The sequence below is a fragment of the Chrysochloris asiatica genome, unplaced genomic scaffold, assembly GCF_000296735.1.
Source record: "Chrysochloris asiatica unplaced genomic scaffold, ChrAsi1.0 scaffold00032, whole genome shotgun sequence".
NCBI classification, from domain to species: domain Eukaryota; kingdom Metazoa; phylum Chordata; class Mammalia; order Afrosoricida; family Chrysochloridae; genus Chrysochloris; species Chrysochloris asiatica.
The window spans coordinates 23613418-23634357 of record NW_006408550.1 but is presented as its reverse complement, the minus strand read 5'-3'; positions in this window follow the sequence as shown (position 1 = coordinate 23634357).

The window sequence follows — 20940 nt, the reverse complement described above, 5'->3', positions numbered from 1 at the left end:
GTAGTGGTTACGAATCGGGCTGCGAACCTTAAGGTCAGCAGTTTGAAACTATCAGCTGCTCCGCGGGAGAAAGATCAGGCTTTCTACTCCTGTAAAGATTTACACCCTCGGAAACCCTGTACAGGGTCGCTATGGGTCGAAACCGACTCAACGGCACTTAACTTAACAACAATACATATGGCTTACTCTGATAGAGTTGCTAGGTCCCAGGTCATGAGGCAGCATTGAAGGAATAATTGCCTGCCCAGACAGGTTATGTAAACCATAAAGTAAAGGAATATTTGAATTTAAACTTATAGGGACAAATAGAAATATATTTCAATTAATTTGGAAGACAAATCATTTTCTGAGAGTGTGTTGCAAGCTGGTTCCTTATAATCCAGAGTATGAAACAGAAATTAATTTTCAGAATGGTTATTAATGATTGTCCTACTGAAACAAAGGATGAAAATAAGATAGCATAGAGTAAGAAAGTAAAGTATAACATTGACTGATACCACAGGTTGTTCTGGAGTGAGTATGAGTTTTCAGGGCTTTTCTGAGTTGAGCTTGGCTGAAGAACAAGGCTTTGCATCACTCATATCAAGCAATCACTTGGATATGTGCTGCCTTAAGAAGGGGCAGTCCCCATGTAGAAACTGTTTTCTGTGCACTTGTGATAATTCTTGAACTGGAGACGCAAAGTTGAATGAAATATGCTGACAGCACTTCCGCTTTGTCTTGAAGAGGGATCTGAGGAGCACAGAATGTCCAAGATGATGGTAACATGGATGGAGAACTGAATTTGATAGAGAAGGTTTGGAATAGCCACTGTGCTCATGCAAACACTTGCTGGATGTTGTTGTTGTTGTTAGGAGCCATCGAGTTTGTACTGACTCATAGTGACCCTATGCACAACAGAACGAAACACTGCCCAGTTCTGGGCCACACTCGTTGCTACGTTTGAACCCATTGATGCTGTCACTGTGCCAATCCATCTCCCTGGGGGTCTTCCTTTTCTTCTCCGACCCTCCACCTTACCAAACAGGGTGACAATATGTCAGAAGTATGAGAAATGAAGTCTGGTCACCCAGACTTTCAAATGAGATACCCATTTAAAAAGTGTTCTGGATATTGAAGTTGTAGAAGAGGTTGGTTACAACACTGAAGATGCTAATCTTTGAACTGATTTAGGTTAATTGAGGAGTTCCAAACAGCAGGTTTACTTGTACTTTAATGACTATGCAGAGAACTGTGCAAAAAATGGATATTCCAGAAAATTGTTCTCATAAGAAACCTGTACATAAAGTAATTAATCTATACAAAGGGAGAGTGAATGGTTTAAAAGGAAAAGTATGTGACAGAGTTGTAGTCTTTCACCATGCTTACTTAATCTTCATGCTGAGCAAATGATCAGAGAAGCGGGAGTACATGAAGAAGAATATAGCATCAGAAATGGAGGAAGACTCATTAACAAAGTACCATATGCATATGACACAACCTTGCTTACTGGAAACAAAGAGGACTTGAAATACTTACTGATAAAAATCAAAGAGTTCAGAGTTCAGTATGGATTGCACCTCAATATAAAGATAACAAAAATCCTCACACTGAGTCAAAAATCATCATCAAGATAAATGAAGAAGAGACTAACATTATTAAAGACTTAGTTTTGCTTGGATACACTATCAACACTCATGGAAGCAGCAATCAGGAAATCAAAGGACACATTGTATTAGGCAAATATGCTGCAAAAGATCTCTTTAAAGTGCTCAAAAGCAAACATGTCAGTTTGAGAACTAAGGTTCTCAAAGCCATTCTACTTTCAGTTGCCTTGTAGGCATATTAAAGTTGGGCATTGAATAAGGAAGGCCACAGAAGAATCTTTTCATTTGCATTATATTGTTGGAGAAGAATAGTAAGTGTTGTGGACGGCCACAAATCCAGCAAGTCTGTGTAGGACAAAGTACAGTCAGAATGGTTCTAAGAAGCAAGGCTGATGAAAGTTTGGATCTCAGACTTTGGACATGGTGGCAAGAGGGACCAGTACCTTGAGGAGGACATCATGCTTGGTAAAGTGGAGGGTCATCAAAAAAGAGGAAGGTTCCCAAGGAGATGGATTGACACAGTGTCAGCAACAATGGGCTCAAACGTAACAATTGTGATGATGGCACAGGTCTCGGCAGTGCCTCATTCTATTGTACACAAACGTCATTATGAGTCATAATTGATTGAATGACAACTAACAACAGGAACATCAAGCAGCAGGTTTGGGGAGCTGGTTCAAGCTGAAGCACATGGAAACTCAGCAGTGAAAACAGAGACCATGATGAGAATTAGCCTTCAGCAGAGGAACACCAGCCCCTATGAAATCTTGGGAGAGGCAAGACAAGACATGATGTAATTTCCACAGTAGCTACAGTAACAGACATGTGCAGTGGAGGTATGACAGAAAGAAAATAAGGCCCCCAAAGATGTTCATGGCCTGAAAAAATGAAAATACATGAACTTACAGGGTAAAGGAGATTTTGAAGATATGATTATTAATAAGGATCTTGAGATGGGGAGACTGCCATGGATTATCAGGATGGGCTCCATATAATTATAAAGGAACTTAAAATGGAAGAGGGATCTACAAGAGTGATGTAATGCAAGAAAGATTGAACCTGCCATCACTGGCTTTGAAGATATAAGGAGGTCACCAGTCAAAGAATGAATGCAGTCTTAAGAAACCGTAAACAACAAGGAAATAGATTCTTCTCTAGAGTGGCAAGAAGAAAAGCAACCTGCTGACACCTTGAGTTTAACCCAGTGAGACCCCTGTCACATCTCTGACCTTCAGAACTGGAAGATATCCGGACACCATATTCATGCTGTTGAAAACCTCTAAGTTTGTGGTTGTGGACTCAAACTTCATCACAACTGTAAGGGTGGTGTGGGACCTAGCAGCATTTCATCCTGTCGTACAGGGCGAGGCTACGAATCAGAACTGACTCCATAACACCTAGCAACAACAACAACAACAAGGTGCTATTGTAATTTTCCAACAAGCACTAGAAAGGCAAAACTCAGTTAATCAATGACTTTGATAATATCTTCTATGACCCACTAAGTATAGTGTATGTGATGTGATCTATATGACCTCACATATGATCTGTATAACATATAAAATAGTTCAATGTCTACATTAAAGTGCAGTGTAAATATAAAGAGCCCATATACAAAAAAGTAAGTCTATTAAAAACAAAAAATAAAAAACAAGTCTATTAAAAAAGTAGAACCATAATCAAAATTGCAAAACGAATTGCGTATATGATCTTCCACTCTACTCAGATCAAAGGGAAACACGAAAGACAAGAACCTTATTAGAAATGGTCTTTAAATGCCTTCTTTTGACACAGATGAGAAAAACAAGAGTTCATTTACTAGGATGAAGTTAAAATTATCAGAAAGGCAGCAGGAGCAATTCTGATCTGGTGGATTATTGATGAAAGTGTCTTACTATTCTTCGCATCTAGGAACAGAATTGCTTGCAGAATTTGGGGCAGGGCTCAAATGCCAGGAGAGATTAAATACTTAAAAGGATGCAGAGATAAGGTGTTAAGTCGATCAATGCAGAACCTGCCAATTCACTAATAATTTCCTTTTTTCAGAATCTCATGAAAGACTTCACTTAAGGTGTTTTAAGGGCTTTAGGAAGCAAAGCCATAGTAAAACTTCAGTGTAGTAGTACTTTTAACTTAAGATAATAAAATTGCAATGATAATTAAATGCTATCACCAATATATATTATTGCAATTTTCCACAGTCTAATTCTGGAAATCAAACTAGATCCAAATATATAAGAAGAATAAATTACAGTGGTTAAAAAAATGAATCATTTAAAAAAATGAATTATTCTCCAATTGGCATATCTAATTCAGTTAACAGACAACAGATGTTTCCTTCTGTTCTGTATGTTAAGAAGCTGAAATAAGTCAAGAGTCTCCTTTTAAATCAGAAGCAGAGTCAATAGAAGTCTAATACTTGGACCAGCTCTGACAGTACAGGAAGAAAAGAGCTCTGATTTTTTTCCCTTTTGGGGAACCAATCCATTTTATTGCATGCGCTTTTCAGCAATGCAGAGAGTATACAGGATGAAAGCAGGCACATCTGCTTAGCCTTGCAAATCCAATGCCAGACTGAAAAGGAAAGAATAAAGGAACAAAATAAAACAGCGTTAGTGTCTTGACTTTGTTTTGAATGATAATGACATTATAGAGGCCAAACAAGTATTTTTGGAGCTTGACAGTGTAACCTCACAGTGGTATATGAGAGCAAACCATCTGGAATGTTTTGATCTTGACTAAGCAGTGGTTTACTTTTCAATTATTATGGTTGGTATCACAAAGATGCCAATTCATGAGTGGAAAGATACAAACACAGGAAAACAAGATTCCTTGGAATAAAGAACGTGACCACGGGTCTTGAGACATGATTGGCGTGAATCCACTACCCCCGTGTCATTTGAATTCCTACAGTTCAATGAATACCCATTCTACCATTTTGTTTATCGGATTCCTTGTTTGGATTTTATCAGTAGACCAAAGGGTAATTTCTGTTCATCACATGAAAACAAAAAAAAATTAACCTTACTGTTAGACATTTGACATATGACAATTTAATAAATGAATGAAAAGAGAATGGCTGATTTAACAAACTAATAATTTGTATTTGGCATGATGAGACTACTGTAAAAATCCTCCACTAATGACTTATCTCTATGGTAATAATTCTGTGTCTGAGGTTTGTGGCCAGTACTGATTAAGTTTACCCTCTTCTTAAATGCTATTTTTTCAAAATGTGATTTTTTTCTTGGCATATGTATAGAACGGGTCACTTAAATCTTCTCAATTGGTTTGGTGGTGAGATGGGCCTGACCTGCTTTTCCTTTAGACGCGACTGATGTTACATGCTTCTTAAACAAAGGCTATGCTCACACCAGAGCAATTAACTGAGCAATTGCCCTAATGGGATTTTAACCTTACTCTCAGTCCTAATTGGATGATTGCTGTGGTGTGAACATACACTAATAAGATCCCTAAGAAGAATTTAGCCTTGACCTTCTAAAACCAAAGCCTACTGAGATTTCCCTTTATTGTAGATTCCTCCTTAGAAATGTAATAAATGTTAAAAATAAAATGCTCAATACAGAAATATATAAATTGGTTATAAAAGTTCCACTAATGATGCCTCCAAAGATACTTACCGTTAAGTTTGCAAAACTTTTTAGAATGTCTTCTCTTTCTCTCTCACACACACAAGAGATCCTTCCAAGAACACATTTGGTCCTATGAAAGATGAGCAAATATTAATAGATATATTTAGCTCAAGCCCAAGGTCATAGCCAAACATAGCCATTGTAGAATCAACTTTTCTATTATAAGGATAGATCTGAAATTGTACTTAAAACAATTGCTTTTAGTATTGAAATGTTTGGTTATACAAAATGTACATGCTGAAACAATAAATCCTCGGCACAATATGATGTGAGGGGAATCCTGTGGTCCCAGTCACTCCTATTTATAGAACTAAACAGAGACTCACTTTTACCAGATAATTCTAGAAGATAAAGATTTTAGAAGGAGTGGGATTGATCTCATTTTGTTTCCCAATGTTTGGTTTGCAACCATTTTTGAATTATCTTTAGCAAAATTTACTTGAATGTGATATTAATAATATTTGTTGTTGTTGTTGTTGCTAAGTGACTTCCAGTTGGTTCTGACTTATAGAGGTTCTGTATAGGGTTTCCAATGCTTTAAATAGTCACAGAAGCAGAAAGCCATGTCTTTCTTCCACAGAGCGGCTGGTGGGCTTGAAGTGCAGTTTTTGTGGTTCAAACTCCAGTGCTTATCATATGGAGCCACCATGTTCCCATTAATGATATAAATATAGATATAAATAAAACAGAGATAGAGATTGAGATACAGAGATCACACACAACTCCACTTACTACCATGGATACAATCTGATTCATAGTGACCCTGTACAGGCTTTCCGAAACTTAAATCTTACAGGAGCAGAAAGTCAAAGAATTCCTAGAAAACTTCCATTATTGTTCAAATTCATTTTTCTGTGTTGGAGTCCTTGGAGTTCTCATTAGCACTGTGGGATATTGTGCTAGGCAAAGTTGGTTTGAACTGCAAGGTCCATGGTTCAAGCTCACCATCCACTCCTGTACAGGGTCGTTGTTAATCAGAACTGACTTGACTTGACATCTCTTAACAATAGCAGGCATCCTAGTGTGGAACTATAGAATAAGCTCTATACTTCTAATTGCAAGATTGGTGGTTCAAACCCACCATTCACTCCTCAGATGCCCTACACAGGGTCACTATGAGTCAGAATTGACTGAAGGGAACTGAACAACACCAGCAATCACACACTATATATATAACGTATTCACATATATGGAGTAGAGTGACTCCATACAATAAGCATCAGACCGGGAACCACAAGGTCAGCAGTTCAAGCCCACCAGCTGCTCTGTGGGACAAAGATGAGGCTTTCTGCTCCCTCAAAGATTTAGAGTACCAGAAGCCCTATACAGGGTTGTTATGAGTTGAAGTCAACTCCATGGCACTAAGACAGTACCAACATATATTCACACATATACCTGTTGCTATGTAGAAGGAGCTCTGGTAGCGTAGTGGTTATGAAGCAGGCTGTAACCTCACAGTCAGCAGTTCAAAACTACCAGCTGTTCAATGGAAACCCTGTACTGGGTCATGATGAGTCGGAACCGATTCCACGGCACATAACAGCAACAACAATGTATATGTATACATACATATACACACATGTATACACACATATTATGTATACATACATATACACACATATATGTAAGTATCTTGACATTTTTCAGACAATATCTTCTTATTTCATTTTGTTGAGTACAAATATTTGCATTACTGTTGAAGACTATGTCAGTAAATGGAACAAATTGCCGGTGGAAAAGATGTATACCAACCAGAGGTATATCTAAAGAAATCAGCGCCTATGGAAATTCATTTCCAATTGCTGAATGATCTGTCACCACTCACTGGTGCCCTTCAAATTGTGCTCCTGGCATGTGCCACACCTGCTGTCCCCTAGCTAAGCCTCTGGCACTAATGGACCTACTACGGAATGCTATCAACATCATATTTTTCTGGGCTAAAACACCAAAACAAATGGAGGTAGTACAGCTCTTTGCAGATTTTTTTTTTTTTTTTTTTTGCCCATATATATTGTGTGCACTTTATGTGACTGAAATTTGTTCCACAAAATGCAATCATTTATTATGCTATAGCGTTCTAATATATTTTATTTTAAAGAGAAAATATGTTAATGGAATCAAGTATACAAGGAACTTTAAAAAGTATGTAGAAAAATTCCATTTAGTTTCATTTTTCCATTACATTTTTTGAAGCCCCTTGGATAAAATTGAACCATTAGAGTGGTGGTGTGCTGTGGAGTTGGTTCTGACTCATTGTGGCCCTGTATAGGATTTCTGAAGTTGTGAATCTTTACAGGGACAGAAATCCTCATCTTTTTCACACAGAGTGACTGAAACTACCAGCTGTTCCATGAGAGAAAGATGAGACTTTCTGCTCTCTTAAAGATTTATCTTGGAGAATGATATCATGTTTGGTAAAATGGAGGGTTGGAGAAAAAGAGGAAGACCCCCAGTGGGATGGATTGGCACAGTGGCAGCAGCAATGGGCTGAAATGTACTAATGATTGTGAGGTTGGTCCAGGACCACACAGTGCTTCCTTCTGTTGGGCATAGAGTCCATACCAGCTCGATGATAACAACAACAACACAGATTTACAGCCTCGGAAGCCCTGTAGGATTGCTATGAGTCAGCATTGATGTGATGGCACTAACAACAACAGCTATACAGAGATTATGACCAATTTGTACGCAATGAGTTAAAGTCTAATAAAGTCGTTTTTTGTTTTTTTTCTTGTTCAAGGAAAAGATGGAAGTACCTTTCAGGGATTTAAATATATTTTTCCTTATAAGCACTTTAAACTTGGAGAGCAGTATCAATTGTTAGATGGTTTGGGGATTCAGTGAGGATGCTTTGGATGAGGAAGGACTTAAACAGAAGTAAAGGCATTCGAAGCACTAGGTTTCAAGCTCGGTTCCACTGTGTGATCATTGTCATTGTTAAGTGCCTTCAAGTGGGTTCTGAGGAGCAACTTGTAATTTCGAACCGTCGACTTTACATCTTTTGTTGTGAAGTGCCATCGAGTGGGTTCCAACCCATAGTGACCCTGTATAGAGTTTCCGAGGAGTAATTGGTGAACTTGAACAGCCAACCTTACAGTTCAAGCGACTTTGCAGTCTGGCGCATTAACCCACAGCGCCACACCAGGATTCCTTTGGGAGCTTTAAACATATCCTTAATAGGGTCTACCCCAGAAATTCAGATTGAGGTGGCATGAAGTGTAACCTGGTGAATGGCCTTTTTAAAGCTTGTCAGATGATTCTAAATTGACTTTGAAGTCCAGTCCATTAACCCACACCTCCACACCAGGACTCCATCTAGGGTTTAAACGCAAATCCTCAGCAGAGGGTTGAATGAATTTAGAAGCCTTGGTGAAAACTCACTGAATTGTGGATTCTATTGGAAATTCTACAACTAATTCTTCCTTTGGCTCAAATTAGGAAAACAAAATAATAATCTACAATGCTTGCTTTCTCTGACATCGCTTTCTCTTCCTGCCTTCAGTGTAATTAATTGGCTCTTTCTGGATGAATGTTTTGATCACTCCTGACCAATGCTATCTCCCTTAGCTCAGCATTTTGTTTTGCTTTTTCCTGAGTCTAGAAAGACAATCAGCCCCATCCTAGGAGAGTTGGGTGCATGTTTTTAAGTTTTTGTCTCTGGGTAATAAAGCAGAGGGTAGAAGCATTGTCTCTAAGTTCCTCTGTCTTTGCAAGAGCCCCAGGTAACTGAGCATGACGACAGCTGGGTTGTTGCTCTAATGGTGTGGACTCAAGCATAGTACTAACAAAATGCACAGGCAAAGGGGAGAAAGGGTCGAAGGAGAATGCTAAGGTGCCCCAATGCAGCTTCAACTGTGCTCAGATCTTGTCATTTCAAAATGAAGACTCCACAGTGCAAACCTTTCCTCAGGAGACTTCACTGAGTTTAGAACAGCTCAGAGCAGGAGAGTTACTGACCATCGCGGCAAGCTAGCAAGTCTATGAAATTTAGTGTCTGAGGATCTATTGAAAAGACAATGTGGACAGAAGAAAAATCTTAAAAGACTTTGACATTAATGACAGGTGAAAATTTCCTTAAAAAAAGAGAAAGATTTCAAATACCAACAGAGAGAAAAGGAGTCTTCACATCAAGTATCAATGCTATCCCCTCTGTAGACAGGGTAGAGATGGGAAATTTAGACATTGGCTACCTAAAATGAGGGGGCAATAAAGGCAAGAAGTGACTGGCTTACAAGGTTTAAAGAGGGAGTTTAGTTTAAGAGTGTGTGTGGGAAGATAGAGTCACCACTGATTAGTTTTCATCTTGTCTAGATGGGTCTGATTAAAAGAGACGGGGATAAGATTCTTATGATTCAATAGTGAGTAATAGTTACCATGACTAATTACGGCTGTCACAGTTGTAAAGGCAGAAGTTTTGTAACAAAAACAGGGGAGTGGTTAACCATATAGTCCAGAAAAAGAGGACCCTAGGACCATCAAGGGAGAAGAGCCCAAGTGGTTTCTAAGGAGCAACACCAGAGATGGAGGCAGAGATAGGCACAGGGAGAGAGGGAGCAGCTGAGGACTCTAATCTCATGGAAAGAGAGGAACTGAGAGCTGGTGGCCAGAAGGCAGACTTGCAGAATGTGCCCGTTGGTGGTGTAAATTATTATATACGCCTGAGTGTTTTTTTTTTTTTTTAAAAAAGGGCTAAAATGAATAGATAGAAATACTGTTAACTGATAGTACATGGAGGGGATTATAATCATTGTAATGAAACAAAGTGTATGATTTGTTGAATGTAAAACTAATGATCTGCCCTGTAAACTTTCACCCGATTGACAATAAGACAAAAGAAGAAGAAGAAGATTTTGAAAGGGAAAGGATATCAAAAGGAGAATTCTACAACCAAACAAGGAAGGAGAATATTGTTTCTGTGGTGTGCCCCCCAACTCCAACATCCCAATAGAAGTTGTCCTAGTCTGGCACTGCAGGAAAAACAGTGGACTGCTAACCACAAGGTCGGAGGTTCAAACCCATCAGCCGCTCCTCAGAAATCCTATACAACATCAAGACAGCACTTACTGGAACCACAATTGTGCCTGCTTTGCAGTTAATCACTTTTAAGTGCAACTGGTACTTCCTGACAACATCTCTTCATGTATATTTAATTACGGAGAATGTACTGATAATATTCCAGAAAATCCACCAAAGTTGAATTCAAAATTCCATCCAATTCTTTTCCTTACAGCCCACAATCACACGTACTTGCTCATAGAATCACCCACTGACTGACATAGAATAATCACTGTCTTTTTCTGTTTCTTCAGGAAACAACCTGCTCAGTTACCTGCTTTTCCTTCTTGTCCGGACAGATTAAAGAGAAGACATGTTTCTTTTTTCATTGATTTGTTATAATTTGGTGGTTACAAACAGTAGTGTGATGTTGTTGTTGTTAAGTGCTGGCTAGTAGGTTCAAACTCAAAGTGACCCTGTATAGATTGTAAATTTTTGCAGAAGTAGAAAGTCTCATCTTTCTCCTGTGGAGTGGTTGGTGGGTTCAAACCTTGAACCTTGTGGTTCACTGTCTGGTGCTTATCCTCTAGAGTCACCATGCTCCCAGTGTGAGATAAACATCAGTTCTTAATGAATGACTGGGTCAAAACTGGGAGTGAGATTTTCTACTGGCCTTTTTCATATAGTTAGGAGCTTCATTTAAATCAATCAAGAGGGCATGATGGTTGTTGATCAGTTGAGTTGAGTTGTATCCAGCTTATAGTAATCCTATAGAGGGTTTCTGAGGAGTGGCTGGTAGGTTTGAAATGTCAACCTCATGGTTAGCTGTGCAGTGCCTATCGTATACCACCACACCAGGAGTCCAGAGGGAATGGTTGTGGTTGTGTGATGTCCATTTGGTTCCTACTTAGAGTGGCCCTGTATAGTATTTCAGAGACTGTAAACTTTTACTGGAGCAGAAAGCCTCATCTTTCTCTGATGGAGTGACTTGTAGATTCCAACTGCTGACCTTGGGTTTAGTAGCTCAACTCATAACCCACTATACCACCAGGGCTCCTCAGAGGGCATGGTACTCAGGTTTATGTTCATCACTTGTCTTTCTACAATATTAAATAAGAGAAAATTTGGTGACTCTCAGCATCTAACATGAGGTCTTCTCATTCCACTTAAAGTGGTAACATATACATAAATAACAATGATGACAGTAACCAAGGGACAGGGGGACCTCTCATTGTTGCTGTTAAGTGCTGCATTGTGGGTTCCGACTCAGTGATTGTATGTAGGATTGCCATGGAGCAGCTAGTGAGTTTGAACTGCCAACCTTGCAGTTCAAACTGACCTTAAGGTCCAGTGCTTATCCTAGGGCATCACAACTGCCTTAGCCTTCTGCCCACTTCTTGGAAATTAACAGACATTTTCTCAATCTTATGTAAATTGTTTAACAAACACAGTCTCAAACTGATTTTATATATCTTCAAAGAAATCTCTACCCTTAAACTTGCCTAATTTGAAAACCAGATGCTACCACTAAATACAGAATCCTGGTGATACTGTGGTGTAACTATTGGCAGCTAGCTACAAAGTTGGCTGTTCAAACCCACCAGATGTTCTTAGGGAAAAAGATGAGTTCGTTTGCTCCCTTAAAGGTTTCTAATTTCTGAAACCTTACGAAGAAGTTCTCTGTCCTATAGAATTGCTCTGAGTCAGAAGCCACTCATAGGCAGTGGGCATTTGTTTTTCTTGTTTTGCTGCCATTAGTAAGCCCAAACTCTTGATGCTGGAAAGCACAAGAAAATGAACTGCGGCCTGATGCTGCATGCCATCCCATGATTGGAACTGAGTCTGCTTCAGATATGGATTCGCCCACTTAATTGTCACATTGACCCTACCCTTATCCCCTGACTTTACAGATTAGGAAATCAAGACTTAGACATACTAAGAAACTTATTAAAATTACACAACTAAGAAAGGAGTCAGAATGTGAACTCAGGCTTATTCTTTACCACCAACAGATTGTATTAACATTGGCAATAGATGACTCAAACACTTGGTAATATTTTCTCAATTGTAATTTCAAGGACTTGTTAGGTGTCATTGACAGTTCTGACTCATAACGACCCTATGCACAACAGATGGAAACACTAACCAGTTATGCATCATCCTCACAACTATTACATTTGAGGTCAGTGCCCTTGTCTCTATGTAATACAATCACATTGAGAGAGTCTGCCTCTTTTTCTCTGATTCTCCATTGACCAAATGTGATGTCCTTTTTGAGGCATTGATCCCTCCTTATAATCCGGTCTAAGTATGAGAGGCGAAGTCTTGCAATCTTGGCTTCTGAGGAGTAGTCTGCCTGCATTTCTTACAAGAACAAACCTATTTGTTTGCTCTCCAAGCTGTTCATGCTACTTTTAATATTCTCCTCCAACACCGTAACTCAAATGAGTCAATTCTTCTATGGTCTTCCTTATTCACTGTTCAACTTTATGCATGAGGCTATTGAAAATACCATACCTTGGGTCAGATACATCTTAGTCCTCAAACTGATATCTTTGCCCTGTAACACTTTAAAGAGATTTTGTGCAGCAGAGTTCCCCTTTGCAATACATCATTTGATTTCTTGACTGCTGCTTCCATGAGTGTAGATTGTGGATCCAAACAAAATGAAGTCTTGGATAAGTTCAAACTTTTCTCTTTTTTTAACAATGTTTTTTTTTTTTTTTTTAATTGTTCCGGTTATAAGGATTCTTGTTTTCTTTTTATTGAAGTGCAGTCCATATTGAAGGCGAATTGGGCTGCGAATGTTAAGGTCAGCAGTTCGAATCTACCAGTAGCTCCACGGGAGAAAGATGAGGCTTTCTGCTCTCGTAAAGATTTACAGCCTCGGAAACCCTGTACAGGGTCGCTATGGGTTGGAACTGACTCGACTGCACTTAACAACAACAACAGTCTTTGATCTTCACCAGTAAGTATTTTAAGACGTCTTCACTTTAGCAAGCAAGGTTGTGTCTTCTGCATATCACAGGATACTAACTGATCTTCCTCCAATCCTGATGCATGTACTTCTTCATATAGTCCAGTTTATTGTATTATTTCTCAGCATACAAATTCAATAATATGGTTAAAGGATACAATCCTGACCCATACCTTTCCTGATTTTAAACTATTCAGTATTACCTTGTTCTGTTTTAAGAACTGCCTCTTGGTCTATGTACAGGTTCTTCATGAGCAAAATTAAGCATTTGAGAATCAAGAATAACCATTCTTCACAATGTTATCCAAATTTTCTTATGATTTACACAGTTGAATGCCTTTGCATAATCAATGAAGCATAAGTAAACATTTTTCTGGTGGTCTCTGTTTTCTGCAAAAATCTATCAGACATCAGCAAAGATATCTATAGTTACATGGTCTTTTCTGAATATGGTTTGAATTTCTAGAAGTCCCTTTCAATGTACTGTCACAAACGTTTCTGAATTATCATCAGAAAAAAATTTACATGCATATCATATTAATAATATTGTTCAATGAGTTCTACATTCTGTTAGGTCACCTTTCTTTGGAATAAGCACAAATACGGATCTTTTTCAGTAAATTTCTTGGAATAGATGAGTGACTACCTCTAGTGCTCCATCTGTTTGTTGAAGGATTGAAATGTGTATTCCATCATTTACTGGAGCTTTGGTGTTTTGACAATGCCTTCAGTGCAGATAGGACTTTTTCCATTGGTACCAGATTCTTGATCATATGCTACCTCTTGAAGTGGTTTAACATTGACCATTTCTTTTCTCTGTGTATTTCTTCAACCTTCTTTTGATGCTTTCTGCATATTCAATATTTTGCCCATAGAAAACTTCAATATTGAAACTTGACTATTTTTCTTCAGTTCTTTTAGCTTGAGAAATGCTAAGTGTGTTCATCCCTTTTGCTTTTCTAACTCCAGGTCTTTGCATATTTCATTATAATACTTTGTCTTCTCAAGCTACCTTTTGAAGTTTTGTATTTAGCTCTTTTACTTCCACATTTCTTCCAAATTTTTTAGCATCTCTATTTTGGAGATCAAGTTTCTGAGTCTCTTCTGACATCCATTTTGGTCTTTTCCTTCTTTCTTGTCTTCCTAATGACTTTTCACTCTCTTCATGTACGATGTTCTTGATGCAATCACATGCTCTTCTTGTGGTGGTTCATCAAATCGGTTCTGGAGATGATCTCTAAATTCAATGAGATACATCCAAGGTCATATTTTGGCATTCATGGATATGTTTTACTTTTTTCAGCTTCACCCTGAACTTGTATATGAGCAATTGATGGCCTATTCCACAGTCTGCCCCTGGTCTTGTTTGGGGGCAAATTTGTACAAATCCCCAACTACATTTGTACAAATCCCCAACTGATGACATTGAGCTTTTCCTCCAATTTTCACCATGTTGTTGTTGTTTAATGTCATCAAGTCATTTCCGACTTAGACCTGTATAGGGTTTCCAAGGAGCAGCTTGTGAATTTTAACTGTTGACCTTGCAGTTCAAACTGACTTTGCATCCAATGCTTATCCTACATCTCTTCCCGTAGATGTAGTAAATTTGATTGTCATGTATTCCATCTGGTGAGTTCCACATGTATAGTCATTGCTTTTGTTGCTTAAAAAAGATATTTGCAATCGATAAGTCATTTGTCTTGAAAAATTCCATGATGCAATCTCCAGAATCATTTGTATCACCAATGCCATATTTTCCAAATATTAATCTTTCCTCTTTGTTGCTTACTTTCATATTCCAATCACCAGTAATTATGAATGCATCTTGATATCAAGTTCAATCAATTTCAGATTGAAGAAACTGGTAAATTTCTTCAATATCATCATTATTGACTTTAGTGGTTAGTGTGTACATTTGAATAACAGTACAATTATTAAGGAGATTATCCTTACACAGACAGCATTTTACTTTGAGATAGATCTTGAAAGGGTCATTTTGATGAGGAATGTGACTCCATTTCTCTTTATTACAGTAAAACATATGATTTTAAGATTCACAATGGCCCAAATCAGTTCATTAATCCCACTAACCGCATCTTGGAAACCGTAGACAGGGTCCTTTTAAGTCGGAACATACTCTGTGGCACTTAACAACAACAATGCTTAGTATATCAATTTTTATGCACTCTATTTTGTTTTTGGAGCCCTGGTGTGGTGCTATGGGTTAATGAGGTGGACTGAAAAGTTGTTTGAACCACAAGGTTGGCGGTTCAAGTTCACCAGCTGCTCCTCAGAAACTGTATACAGGGTCGTTGTGGGTTGGCACAGACTTGAAGGCACTTAACAACAACAATTTTATTTTGAATAACTTGCATTTTTCTAGATTTGTACTTCACCCATTCCATGTTCCAATTATTAATGAATGTTTTCAGCTGTGTCTCCTTATTTTGTGTTGTGCCCCATCAGCAAATGAAGGTGCTGAAAGCTTTGGTCCATTCACATTACTATAGTTAACTCTACTTTGAGACATCATCTCTTTCCCAGTCATATTTTGAGTGCCTTCCATCCTAAGGGCCTCTGGCACTACATCTGACAGTGTTCTATTGCTCTTTATAAGGTTTTCAGTGGGTAAACATTCTGTAGTACTCTGCCTCTCCTTTTCCCTAGTCTGTCTTAGTCTGGAGACTCTGCTGAAACCTGTCCACCATGAGTGACCCTGCTGGGATTTTAAATACTGGTGCCATAGCTTCCAGCATCACAGCAACATGCAAATCATCACAGAATGAGAAACTGACAGACAAGTGTTGGAAGTTTAAATGTTAGAAAGAAATAATTTTATCTTTGATCAAAATTTGCCATACGCAATACTCATTTGCCATAAGTTACTTGTTGTTGTTGTTAAGTGCAATCAAGTCAGTTCTGACTTATAGTGACCCTGTATAAGGTTTCTGAGAAGTAGTTGGTGAGTTTGAACCACTGACCTTGTGGTTCAAACTGATCTTGAGGTCGAGTTCTTTTGGATATATTTTGGCAAAAGTCTTCTGTTTTAAAAAGAGTTAACATAGCTCATTCTATTTTGTGTCCTCAAAACCTAGTACAGTGCCTATAACAATAGATATTTTATAAATGTTTATTATTACTCTATTGGGTTTGGATAAGAGTTTGAAGAAAAAATAGCAATATGTTAATTGCTTTCAGTCATTAATTGATTCTTAAGATATTTATTAAAAGTCATACTCTGCTCTGGTTGTGCGCAATGAATGGGTTTAGTATATTCTTGGGCAGAAAAATCACCACCGAGCCAAAGAAGAGAGAAAAGGTACTGAATTCATCTAGGTTTTTGTAAGTGGGGCCTTTTATACAGAAATGTAATCTGTATCTAGTAGAGAAGAAAGAAGGCGCTTTTGGTGAGTCTTGTCATAGACTGATATGAACCCAAAATGATATTTCCTAAGAGTCTCCTGACTGCTTTCAGTTTTTTTTTTACAATTTTTAGAGCATCTGGAGCTAGAAGGGCAAGTGTCCCCCTGAGAACCATTTACTTTGAAAGTTTAAAGATCAGTGTGAGTTTACAGATAATTAGTGGTTCTTTACTTGGCCAAACACACTATATTAGGTTGTATTTAAAGAGTCACAAGCTTGGTGAAATCTAATTGCTACATCATGCTCAGATTACTGATCTCTGGAAAGTACTGAAGTAGCAGATTTCACATACAGATTGCAATTTCCTAACTCAATCTGCTTTAAAAAGATGGCCCTGCATGTTGCTGTATAGGTAGATGCTCTGTTGTCATCTATAAGAAGCCATCGAGACTGTTGGTTTATTTAATGCTTCTATTCACTGCTTCCAACACCTGTCTGTCAATTTGTCATGCTTTGGTGGTTTGTGTTAGTATCTGGCTTGGAAAGGAGTTCTGGTGGTGCCGAAGTTTAAGTGTTGGACTGCTAAGTGAAAGGTCGACAGTCTGAACCCACCAGCTGCTTGGCAGGAGAAAGATGAGTCTGTCTGATTCTGTAAAGATTTATAAACCCTGAAACTCTGGGTGGTTTTATTCTGTCTTGTAGAGTTCCTATGTTTTGGAATCAACTCTGGAGCAATGGATCTTTAGTCTGATGCTTGGAAGCTTTGCCACTGGGGTTTCATACACCAACAAAATCACCCTGTGGAATAGCTTCAGTGGAGCTCCCAGACTGAGACAGACTAGGAAGAAAGTTCTGGGGATCAGCCAGTGAAAACTGTATGGATCATAACAGATTATTATTTGATATCGTGCTGGAAGATGAGGTTGGGAGGCACTACAATCATGAAGATAGTGCAGGATTTGGTATGTTATGTGTACAGGGGTGTTGTTCTAACATAAGGAATGTGATGCTTAAAGATCATAATCTATTCTGTGAAATAGAACATGTGATCTGGGTATTGTGCAATCACTATATTACAACTTTACGGTAGCATGCTTCCGGTCATCCTCATTGCCACTGCTGCTAATAATGGAGGTGCTGGTAGAAGCTGGAAGAAAGGATTCCTGCAGCACAGTGGTGTCTGTGGCTGAGGGTGCAAATGGGAGTGGACGGAGAGGAAGTGAGAGAGGGAGTAGCAGAGCATGCTCTTTTCAAACCTCTGTTCTAAGCCTCCTGAACAGCAGGAGCAGCCTGTACCTCCCAACCTCATCCCAGCTCCTGCCCTTTGCCCACTGTACAAAGCCATCAGCCAAGACCTCTGCCACACCTGCCTGCATTCCAGCTGGAATCCAATGCTACAAGACTCTGGATTTGGGGTCTTTAAGCCATTAGGGGGAAATAATAAAAGGAGAGCTGTTTTTCTTTATGAAACAAACAAACAACAGAAGGGTCCATGTCCAAACAGACATTAAGCTACACATACCTGTATGGAAGGCTACCCTGAGTCAGAGCACACTCCAAGGCAACTAACAAGAGCATTCACTGCTTATTCAGTGACTTTCATTTCTCCACATAAAGATTACAGAAACAAGTCATCTCTGGATTACAGTAGTACAGTAATATCGGTAGAAGCAAAGTCTGAAGACTTGAAAGAGTCCATAGAAACATATTTTTTGAATCCCCATTGTTCTTAATATTGAATATCATCATAAATTAGTCCTTCTGCATTAATGATAATTATACTGGAGTGCTCAGAATTATGGTCAGACTTAGATCCAATAGACATAGTGCTGCTCGGTGATTGCTGGCATATCGGTCTGAGGCGTCTTTATTATCTTCATAATTGGCCTATAGTTTTTTACATTTAGAAACAGAATGATGCCACTGATGCTGAGGTTAGTGAGCATAGAGTCCCTGAGGGATATGTTCTAATCTTTATGATTTAAAGACACGAGTATACGGGTCTCCTTTACTTTCCCTGGTTCTCAGTGACTAATGCTCTGATTTTTTTTTTTTTAAAACTCTTTTAAAAGTCAAAATTGTGCTTCTTTGTCATCATATCAAGAAATGCAAAAATGAAAGGAATTTTAAACATAAGGGCAGTTCTTCCAAAAGATGAGAGAACATACTGTCCTTATTCTCTGATTCTCATATATGTTTGTGGGATTTTTCTTTTCAATTTTGTTCTTTTATCTTTTTCTTAATAGGGAGCTGCAAAAGTCTAATATAAGATCAGGCAAGATCATAGATGCAGTTCTCATACAAGTAGGTGCTCTTCCAGAAGGTAAAGGTTCATGGGGTCTTAAAGTCATTTCTCCAACATTGAACCCTATTAAGATTTTGTTTTGTTTATTTGTTTTTTAACAATTTCTCATGCCTAGAGCACACTTCAGGGATTTTGATTTAACTAGGCATTGGTAGTTTTGGATGCTCTAGAGATAATTCTAAAACTCTGTCCTAAATAAACTATTTGTGGAGATGTAGGTGAAGAGTTGAGATTCAAAGGAATTATGCTTCCTAATGTCAGGTCTATTTCTGTAGGATAAGCAATGGACTCCTAATCATAAAGTTGGCAGTTGAAAACCACCAGTTGTTCCTTGGAAACCCTATATAGGGTCATTAGGAGCTGGCGTTGACTCCGTAGCACATAACAACAGTGTTAGGACTGCCCTAATAGTGGTTACACACTGACTTTCTAACCGCTTGGTCAGCAGTTTGAAACCACCAGACATTCCACAGAAGATGAAGCTTTCTGCTTCCATGAAGATTTACGGCCTTGAAAACCCTACACTGGGTCACTAGGAGCAGGAGCTGATGGGATGGCAGACAGCAAGAGCAGTGCCAAGACTAAGAAGGTTTATGAATTCATTTCACATGTGTACACATTCTTTTTCTTATAATTCTGTGGGAAACTAATGTGATTGTACCTTGAGTAGGCATAACGTTCTCATGAAGATCTGCTCTTCTTCTCACACCTGCAGGCACCTCGACCCCTCTTTTCCTCAGCAAACAGAGCAGGCATAGTGTTCTTTTAGGAAGGAAATGACTAAGTACAGCCCACACTTACTATTGGGGAGTTATACTCCACCTCACTGAGGGCAGAGTAGCTACATAAATTATTTGGAATTCTACTGAAAAGGGATTTGTCTCTTCTCCCTTATTTATTTAATTATCAATGAGAAACCCTGCTCATATCATTTTCGATGAATTTATGTATCTATTCTCGTATACATGGACAGCGGTTTTAGAATTCTTAACTGTAGCCCCATGAGAAACAACCTTGACAAATTGCATACAGATCTTCAGAGTTTCAGCTTTCAGTGGAAACATCTTTTTCCAAAGTTACTTATGTCTGCACCCTTTTCTCAGTAAGGTCTTGTTATACGCTCACATTTGTAATACAGCTAGATTCTTTTATTACTGTCTATATTGCATTCTGGGATCTCCCAACCTGTTTAATTCATATGCTAAGGTTCAATCTTTGTACTGTAAAGTTCACGGGTTTTGACAAATGTATGACATCATGTATCAACCATGAAAGAACACTGCAGATTTCCACTACCCTAAAAAACACATCTCTCATGTTTCTTCACGTCAAATATTTCTCTCTATCCAAATCCCTGAACAACCAATGATTTATTTTGTCTATATAACTTTACCTTTTTCAAATATATGTATGAAAGCACACAGCATGTAGCCTTCATAATTGTGCTTTTTTCCAGTTAGTAATGTTGTTGTTGTGAAGTGCCATCAAGTTGGTTCCAACTCACAGCAAACATGTATAGAGTTTCCAAGGAGCAGTTGGTGGGTTTGAACTGTCGACCTTGTGGTTCACTGTTCAGTGCTGATCCTACAGTGCCACACCAGGAGTCCTGCTTACTAATGCTGTTGTTGTTGTCAGGTGCCATTAAGTCGGAACCGACTCATAGCGACCCATGCACAGCAGAACAAAACAATGTCCGATCCTGGCACACTTCAGTCCATCAGTGATGCCACCTGGCTGATTCATCTCATTGGGGGTCTTCCTCTTTTTCTCTGACCCTCCATCTTATCTAGCATGACGTCCTTCTCCAGCGACTGTTCCCTCTTGACAATATGTACAAAGTATGAGAGACGAAGCTTAGCCATCCTGGCCTCCAAGGAGCACTCTGGCTGCACCTCTTCCAAAACAGATCTGTTGGTTCTTTTGGAAGCCCATGGCACTTTTAGTATTCTCCTCCAACACCACAATTCAAAGGCATCAATTCTTCTATGATCTTCCTTATTTACTGTCCAGCTTTCGCATCCATATGAGGTGATTGAAAATACCATGGCTTGGGTCAGGCGC